The 8588-nt window shown below is 41.2% G+C and overlaps 1 protein-coding gene across 1 annotated transcript in view; it reads right to left on the minus strand.

Moving 5' to 3' along the window:
* Positions 1-3778, minus strand: part of LOC118366504 (beta-1,3-galactosyltransferase 1) — a 110660-nt gene extending 106882 nt beyond the window's left edge. The window contains exon 1 of the mRNA XM_035749125.2: positions 3630-3778. The gene's annotated coding sequence lies outside the window, so the exon portion shown is untranslated. The remainder of the gene's footprint in view (positions 1-3629) is intronic.
* Between the last annotated feature and the right edge of the window lie 4810 nt (positions 3779-8588).

Here is an 8588-nt window from a genome sequence, read left to right on the forward strand (position 1 = left end):
ACATACAAAATGCTTATTTCTGTCATACTTTGTGCACAAATTTGTTTACATCCCTGTTAGTGAGCATTTCTCCTTTGCCAAGATAATACATCCACCTGAAAGGTGTGGCATATTAAGAAGCTGATTAAAGAGCATGGTCAATACACAGGTGCACTTTGTGCTGGGGACAATAACAGGCCAATCTAAATGTGCAGTTCTATCACACAACACAATGCCACAGATGTCACAAGTTTTGAGGGAGCATGCAATTGGCATGCTGACTGCGGGAACGTTGACCAGAGCTGTTGCCAGACAATTCTCTACAATAAGCCAAACATCGCTTTAGAGAATTTGGCAGTATGTCCAACCGGCCTCACAACAGCAGACCACATGTAACCATGCCAGCCTAGGACCTCCACATTTGGCTTTTTACCTGTGGGATCGTCTGCAACAGCCACCTGGACAGCCACCTGGACAGCTGATGAAACTGAGGAGTATTTCTGTCTAATAAAGCCCTTTTGTGGGGAAAAACTAATTCTGATTGACTGAGCACCTGCCCAGTCATTTGAAATCCATAGATTCAGGCCTAATTCATTTATTTCAATGTACTGGTACGAACCAGAATAAATCAAATCTTTGAAATGGTTCCATGTTGCATTTATATTTTTGTTCAGTATATTTAGATTATAATATATATATATATATATATTGAAGCGTTAGGTTCTAGGGGAGGTCGAGGATTGGAAAGGAGGCAGAGCGTTCAACTTTACTGGGCCTGCCCGTAGCATACGTGGTCACATTATTATAGGACGACTTTGGAGAATGAGCATCTTCAACAGACGGCACATCTCAGTATCAGAAGTAAAAATACAACCAGACTGGCCTGGTACTGTGCCTTTCTAGACCTTATAAATTGTCAAGAGTACACCCACAATTGATCCAAATGCAATTAAACATTCAATTCACAGGGCTTCAAATGTGCCGGTATTCAAATGGCATTTTCACTGCGCATAGAGTATAATTTTTTACTCACTTGAAAACAATAATGCAATTATTCATTGCATTGTGGTGTTGTAGGCTAGTCTAGGATAATTGTATTGTCCCGAAACAAGATCAATAGGGGAGCTTTTTGAGCTGTGTGTCTCATATCTTCACTGTTATTACAATGTTGCATCTGGCCTCTCCGCTGCCTATGAGCTATTCCTATTTGTTCTTGTGGCTTCATACTGAAAATGTATGCAGGTTTGAATGCTTGTATGTGTTGTATGATTGCCAATTAAACATATGTCTTCTATAACCATATATTACATCTTGGCTGATATACATATATACACAGCATAGACACTGAGTGTTCAAAACATTAAGAATAATGAGTTGCGCACCCCCCCCTTTTTGCCCTCAGTACAGCCTCAATTCGTCTGGGCATGGCCTCTACAAGGTGTCGAAACCGTTCCACAAGGATGCTGGACTATGTTGACTCCAATGCTTCCCACAGTTGTGTCAAGTTGGCTGGATGTCCTTTGGGTGGTGGACCATGCTGGATACACACAGGAAATTGTTGAACGTGAAAACCACAGCAGCATTGTAGTTCCTGACATAAATCATTGCGCCTGGCTTCTACTATCATACCCTATTCAAAGGCAATTGAATCTTTTGTCTTGCCCATTCACCATCTGAATGGCACAAATACACAATCCGTGTCTCAAATGGTCTCAAGGCATAAAAATCCTTATTTAACCTGTCTTCTCCCCTTCATCTACACTGACTGAAGTTGATTTAACACGTGACACTCATTAGGTATCATCGTTTTCACTTGGATTCACTTGGTCAGTCTATGTTATGGAAAGAGCAGGTGTCCTTAATGTTTTGTACACTCAGTGTATATTGACTTGTGTTATAGTAAAATGTTGCGCACAGAAAAGCATAGTGCAAATGGGAAGTACCAAAACAACTTGATATAGGGGAGGTGCGTGCAAGCACATGAGGACATTTGGCTAGGATGGAATAAATTATATAGTACAACCTGCAAAAGAGCAAATGTTAACCGGGGGAAAAAGACACAAAACCTCCCCTGTGCCCAATAAAAAAACACAAAACCCTCCCCAAAACAAAAAAAAGGTATACAAACCCTTCTCTATTTTGGACCACCTCCCCCACCATAGTAAATTTCGAACTGTCTCTAACATTATGGTAACACTTTACATGAAGTTTCTCCAATACCTGTGTATAGGCGAACATTGCAATAACTTAATACCTAAAATGAGGGCCATAGGCATTCCTTTCTTTCAGTCTTTTTATCTTTGTGTATGTTGTACATAGGGAGGGAGATATAAGAGACATGACGGTATGAGATGAAAATGCCTCTGTATAACCCGGAGTAAAGCAGGAGTTCTAGAGCTCCAGTAGTTCTTGAGCAGTCAGAATAAAGAGAAATAAGCAACTGCTAGGTGGCCCCCAACCAAAAATAATAATAAAAACACGGTTGTGCATCAGCAGTTTTTCTCTCGTTATGACAGTCACTCAATTAGCCCATGTCAGCTAAAAACGTTTTGATTGATAAAATAGTCTAGCCAGCTGGGCACGTGCCCAGAATTGCAGGAAATTAGCTTCAAAACTGCAACAACAAAAAAATCTCCACCACATGGCAAAACTTGTAGAATTGCATGAAATTAGTTATTAACTTGCTTAGGATCCCCAAAAGGCCAGGGCCCGCCCTGTACACAGCACATAGATAGATAGATAATAATACCTAGACAATACGTCAATTAAACATGTCATGTGGCAGACAGGACCAGAAAGACTAGCATATTCAATTTTTTTTAACGAGATAATGATGTTTGTAATGCTTTTTCACTGGAGGCACGAGTGTACCAACAGCCAGAGAAAATCATGTTCAGTCTAAAGTCCCCTCCTACATCTTGACCTTAACATCCGAGGCACCAGACATTTGTTAGGCTACTATCTAGGAAAAAAATACGTGGAATACAAAATGAAAGCCCGTGTGTCAAGGTCACGACTACCATAACATGTTCAAATGTGTCCCAACATCTTAAAGTGTTCATGTAAGTATGGTGGATTTTGTCAACTCAAGCTCATTTCAGTATTTCGGCTATTGCTAAATAAAGTTAAATGCTTCTTCATACCAACTTTCTAGTCTAGACTAGCCAAACGGAGTGTAGTATGAGGGGACATTTGCGGCCATAAAAATAATCCAAAAACTGTTCGGCTGGTTTTTTTTATTACCATGGACAGCTCATTTTGAAGCAGGCTTGTCCATTATCATTATCAAAATATCCCCCATAATATAATAAGAGATGTGCCCAGTGCTGCACAGCTGAGCATAAATCTTATTAATGGGCTCGCATCCATCGTAGGACACGGGAACACGCGGATCCTAAAGCTACACGGTGAATTTAATGAGTCAATGAACGAAATACCTCGAGACCGAATAAAAACAATTTGAACAGTAGCCTGTGAGGTGGTTGGGATTGTGAACGCAGTCGTGTACCCTAAACATTAGGTTATGGTAAACTCATTAACATGTCATAATAAACGGGAGAGTGAAATCCCCGGGATAGGCTAGTAAGCAGCTGATTAAAAAGCCTCGAAAACAATATAACAGACGGCAGAAACAAACAAGCTGAGCTTACCTCTTTTATCGTCCCCATCCCATTCAGACTTCTGGTCCTGATGCGACAGCAGTACCTTGTTCAGCATCCTAAAGCGATGCCTATTTGTCTCGACGAAACGTGATCGTAGAGCATGGAGCTGGAGCTCATGCGTTGGTTGACAAGAGACCGCTCCAATCAGAGTAATCCGATGGGGTTGTAGCCAATCCACTTGAAAGATAGAAAGCTACTTCACATACTGTAGCAAGGTGGATTGACGTTATAAGAGTATTTCCAGGCAACCCTATTTATTTATTTATTTATTATTTTTACACATTTAGCAGAATTAGGCTACTGGCTATATAGCCCAGATCTTTATAAATGTAACACCAGAGGCCTAGTCTACTTGATTATGGCAGAAATTGTGGGATATTTTTTATGTATAGAATATGTATAGCTTTACAAAGACTAAAGACTAAAAACAAAAAAACACAACAAGAATGGAAAAGTAATATCCACCTTGATTTCTTAACTTAACTACAAATTTGGGGAGAAAACCCCCATACATTTATTCCCCGTAGCTACCCCAGTGTCAGCTCCCTTACAAAAAAAGATTGCAGTCAGAGTGCAGTATAAACTGCAGTATGCTGCAAATACTGCGTCTAAAATAACACCGATTTTTTTTTTTTTGCTGCAGTAATTTTGCATTGTAACTGCAGTTAGAGTGCAGTATATTCTGAAATTACTGCTCCAAAATACCACAGTCGACTGCAGTTACTGCAATTTTACTGCAGTTTCAAAATGCAATCTTTTTTTTGTAAGGGCCGGCATTACAGAAGTCTCAGCTCACACTGTTCTCAAACCTATACAGGAAAAATGACAAGAATACAGCTTGCCTTCTTGGGAAAAATTCTGGGGGGGGAGAAAAAGTAGGGAATACTCAAAGTTGTGGGGGTGTTCAAAAAGCGAATTGTCCCGAGTCTTGTCCTGGAGGCAGAACTGAGTGAGATATGCCGTCTGCAATGTCAAAATTGTGTAGTTTGTAAAGATTCATGAAAAAAGTTGCTTTTTTTCTTATTTTAAGGTTAGGATTCGGCATTAGGTTTAGCAGTATGGTTGACGTTAGGGTTAAGGCTTTTATGACTTTGTGGCTTTGACAGCTAATGGCCACTCTGCAGAGCAGCTACCAGAACAAGATTCATGACGAAATACGCTAACCTTCGTTGAACAATCGAAAAGGATTTGCACATTGACAGGAGTAGATGGAATAGCTCGACAGGGTGGAGTCCGCATTGTACGCATGCCTAAGGAGGTAGGATGACCTGCAACATTTGGTCGTAAGCCTATTTTAAATCGGTAGTTGCATGTATTTTAAGACAGGGATGTGATGAGCTATCCACATGCTTGTCTCACGAATGTCTTGCCTCTCTTGATTCCTCAAAATACTTTTAAAAAGTCAAGTAAATTTAAAAAATAAATTTCAGTGTGAATGGGATCTTAACTTGAACTTGTTTCTGGCACACCTGGGGATTGAGTTAAATTTCTTGTTCCACTTAATCACATAGGTTAACTGCCAACATGGATAAGGATTAAGTTAAATTACATTACAAGCCTTTATTTAAAGCCTGTGTTGTCTGGAGTGGATTGAACCATAGGTTCAACATAGTGTATGCAATTATTTTATTATCGTAGGCTAGTTATCAATCAGTTTATCAATCAATGTGATTATAAGCATTATAGGGAATTTAATAGATGCAAAACAAGCACTTTCCCACAGCAAACATTTCACCTGTCCGTAACAGCTGACCTACATGAGAGTTTCTTTGCAGCAGAGAACATGGTATTTGGGTTGTTTGGGAGTTACAGTACAGTATCAATGTGTTTGTAGGCAGGTTCTTCAGCAGTTACAGCTTTATTACACCAAAATGGCTAAATGTATGTCATATGTGCAGTCAAAAAGGCCCAGTGCAGTCAAAAACGTGATTTACCTGTGTCTTATATGTATTTCCACACTGCGAGGTTGGAATAATACTGAAATTGTGAAAATTATAATAATGGCATTTTAGTGTAATTGTTTATATTTGATATTTAACCTTTATTTAACTAGGCAAGTCAGTAAAGAACAAATTCTTAATTACAGTGACGGCCTACCCCGGCAAAACCCAGACGACACTGGGCCAATTGTACACCACCCTATGGGACTCCCAATCATGACTGAAAGTGATGCAGCCTGGATTTGAACCAGGGACTACAGTAACAACCTCTTGCATTGAGATGCAGTGCCTTAGACCAGCGGTCCCCAACCACTTGGCCGCAGCAAATTCACTTCCGGGCCACACAGAAAGGATTTAAAAAATGTTTGAACCATTTTTTTTCTGTAAAATAAAATAATAATGATATACAATTATAGGCTATTTGTGCAGTAATTACATTGAACTTGGTGCAGTCTGTTGGTCCTTTTCTCACCACTCTAACATCTCTGTCACACCCACAACAGTTTACAGATTTTGAACTTGAGTAATGCGAGTTCATCACTGTCTGCCTGAGCTGTGTTGCCCGCCAACATTGTACTAGCTAGCTAAGTTAGCTGACATGAATAAAAACAAACAAACGTCGCCGGAGAGCTTCTTCAGAAGGAGTAAGGGAGATAAAAGGCCCAATGACGATGTCGATAATGCAGAGACAGCAGAAAATAAACTGAAAGCCTCATTCAGTAGAAAATATGATGAGTCCTATCTAAAATATGGCTTTATTGCGACAGGTGACTCACATGCTCCAAGCCCCCTGTGCGTAGTATGTGGAGATAGGCTATCTAACGAGACAATGAATCCCTCAAAACTTCTTCGGCACATCGAATCCAAGCACTCTGCACTTAAAGACAAACCTGTTGAATTTTTTGAGCGAAGAAAACGTGAAACAGAAGGACAGAAGCAAGTCTTGAAAGCCACCGCATCAACAAACGTGGCTACACTTAGAGTGTCATACTTAGTGGCTAGCCGTATTGCTAAGGCCAAGAAGCCTTTCACTTTTGGCAAGGAGTTGATTCTACCTGCTGCTAAGGACATTTGTCGTGAACTCTTAGGAGAGGCTGCAGCTAAAAAGATAGCACAGGTTCCTCTTTCAGCTACCACCGTCACTAGGCAAATTGATGAAAGAGCGGAGGACGTCGAGGCACAATTGTTAGAGAGGCTTAACGAGTCGCAGTGGTATGCAATCCAGGTTGACAAATCTACCGATGTCGACAACGAGGCAATAATGCTTGTTTATGTGCGATATACATTTCAGGTTGATGTGCACGCGGATATGTTGTGTGTGCTATCCCTGCCGACTAACACAACAGCCTCAGAACTATTCAAGTCTTTGGATGATTACATGTCAGGAAAATTGGATTGGTCATTCTGTGTTGGCGTATGCACAGATGGGGTTGCTGCCATGACTGGACGGCTGTCTGGTTTCACTACCCGGTTAAAGAGGTTGCGCCTGAATGTGAGTCTACGCATTGTGTCATTCACAGAGAAATGCTGGCTAGCAGAAAATGTCGCCTGAATCTTACCTTGTATTGGATGATATTAAAGTTATCAATCACATCAAAGCACACGCCCTTAACTCGCGTCTGTTTGGGAAGCTTTGCGAGGAAATGGACGCAGAGCACAAATGCCTTCTCTTATACACAGAAGTCAGATGGCTATCCAGGGGGGTCGCTTGCCAGAGTGTTTGAGTTACGAGAGCCGCTGCAGAGATTTCTTTAAAAAGAAAAAGTCACCACTGGCAGCACATTTAAAGGCCGAGGAATAGCTTGCAAAACTCGCTTACCTGTGCGACATATTCAACCTGCTCAATGAACTCAGTCTGTCACTTCAAGGGAGAAGGACAACTATCTTTAAGTCGGCAGATAAAGTGGCTGCAGTCAAAGCTAAACTGGAACTGTGGGGACGGCGAGTGGACAGGAGCATATTTGACATGTTCCCAACATTAGCATGGATTTTTGGGAGAGACTGAGACGGGGCCATCTTTCTCCCAGCTGGTGCTCTAGCTTCGCTGTCAACGGAGTTTGAGCGTTACTTCCCAACCGCCAAAGACCCACGAAGTGCGAAGGAATGGATCTGCGACCCATTTGTGAATGTCCCAGGTGAATCGTCCATGTCCGCGCAGGAAGAAGATCAACTCCTTGAGGATGCAAATGACGATGGCCTTAAAAGTATGTTTGAGATAACTTCATCTCTGCTGACGTTCTGGATTAAAATCAAGGCGGAATATCCTGAGATAGCCACAAAAGCACTGAAAACGTTGCTTCCACTTCTATCTCTGCGAAGCGGGGTTTTCCACAATGACGGCAACAAAAACGAAATCACGGAGTAGACTGGACCTAAGGAACATGCTTCGGATGTCACTGTCTCCATTCACCCTTAGATGGGACCATCTTGTTGCCGGGAAACAAGCTTAGGGTTCCCACTGATTCAGCGACATGGTGAGATGTCATGTTTTTATTACATATATGGTCATTAGAGAAAAATATGCACTTTATGTTTTTATAACATCATCACGTTAGACCTAATTAAACAAAAATGTTATGAAAAGCGGCTATACTAAACTAATCAATATTCTGCTCGTATCATGACCCCCCCGACGGCCTATCTGGTGAAATACTGTCTCATACCGCCATGTGGTGCAAAAAAGGGTGGGGACCGCTGCCTTAGACTGATGCGCCTTTCGGGAGCCCAAAAGCTTACACAGCTTTTGAAAAGACCACCTGAAATTTAAGCATGTTTTGGTGGGATCGAGTTTTTCGCCTTCCATTCTGACATCACCATGCGATAAATTAGTTAATAGACCAATAGGAAAAAGAGTTCCAGACCTCTCTGCCAATAACAACCCATTTTTAGCTTTCCCCTCCCACTCAGACCACTCCCAGACACTTGTAGCAAAATTCTGTCTTGAGAAATAACTCTTTGCTTCAGAAGCTTTTTAGTTTCTTTTGGACCATTTTAATTGAAAACAATC

Source organism: Oncorhynchus keta, chromosome 34 (assembly GCF_023373465.1).
Source record: "Oncorhynchus keta strain PuntledgeMale-10-30-2019 chromosome 34, Oket_V2, whole genome shotgun sequence".
Taxonomy (NCBI): Eukaryota; Metazoa; Chordata; class Actinopteri; order Salmoniformes; family Salmonidae; genus Oncorhynchus; species Oncorhynchus keta.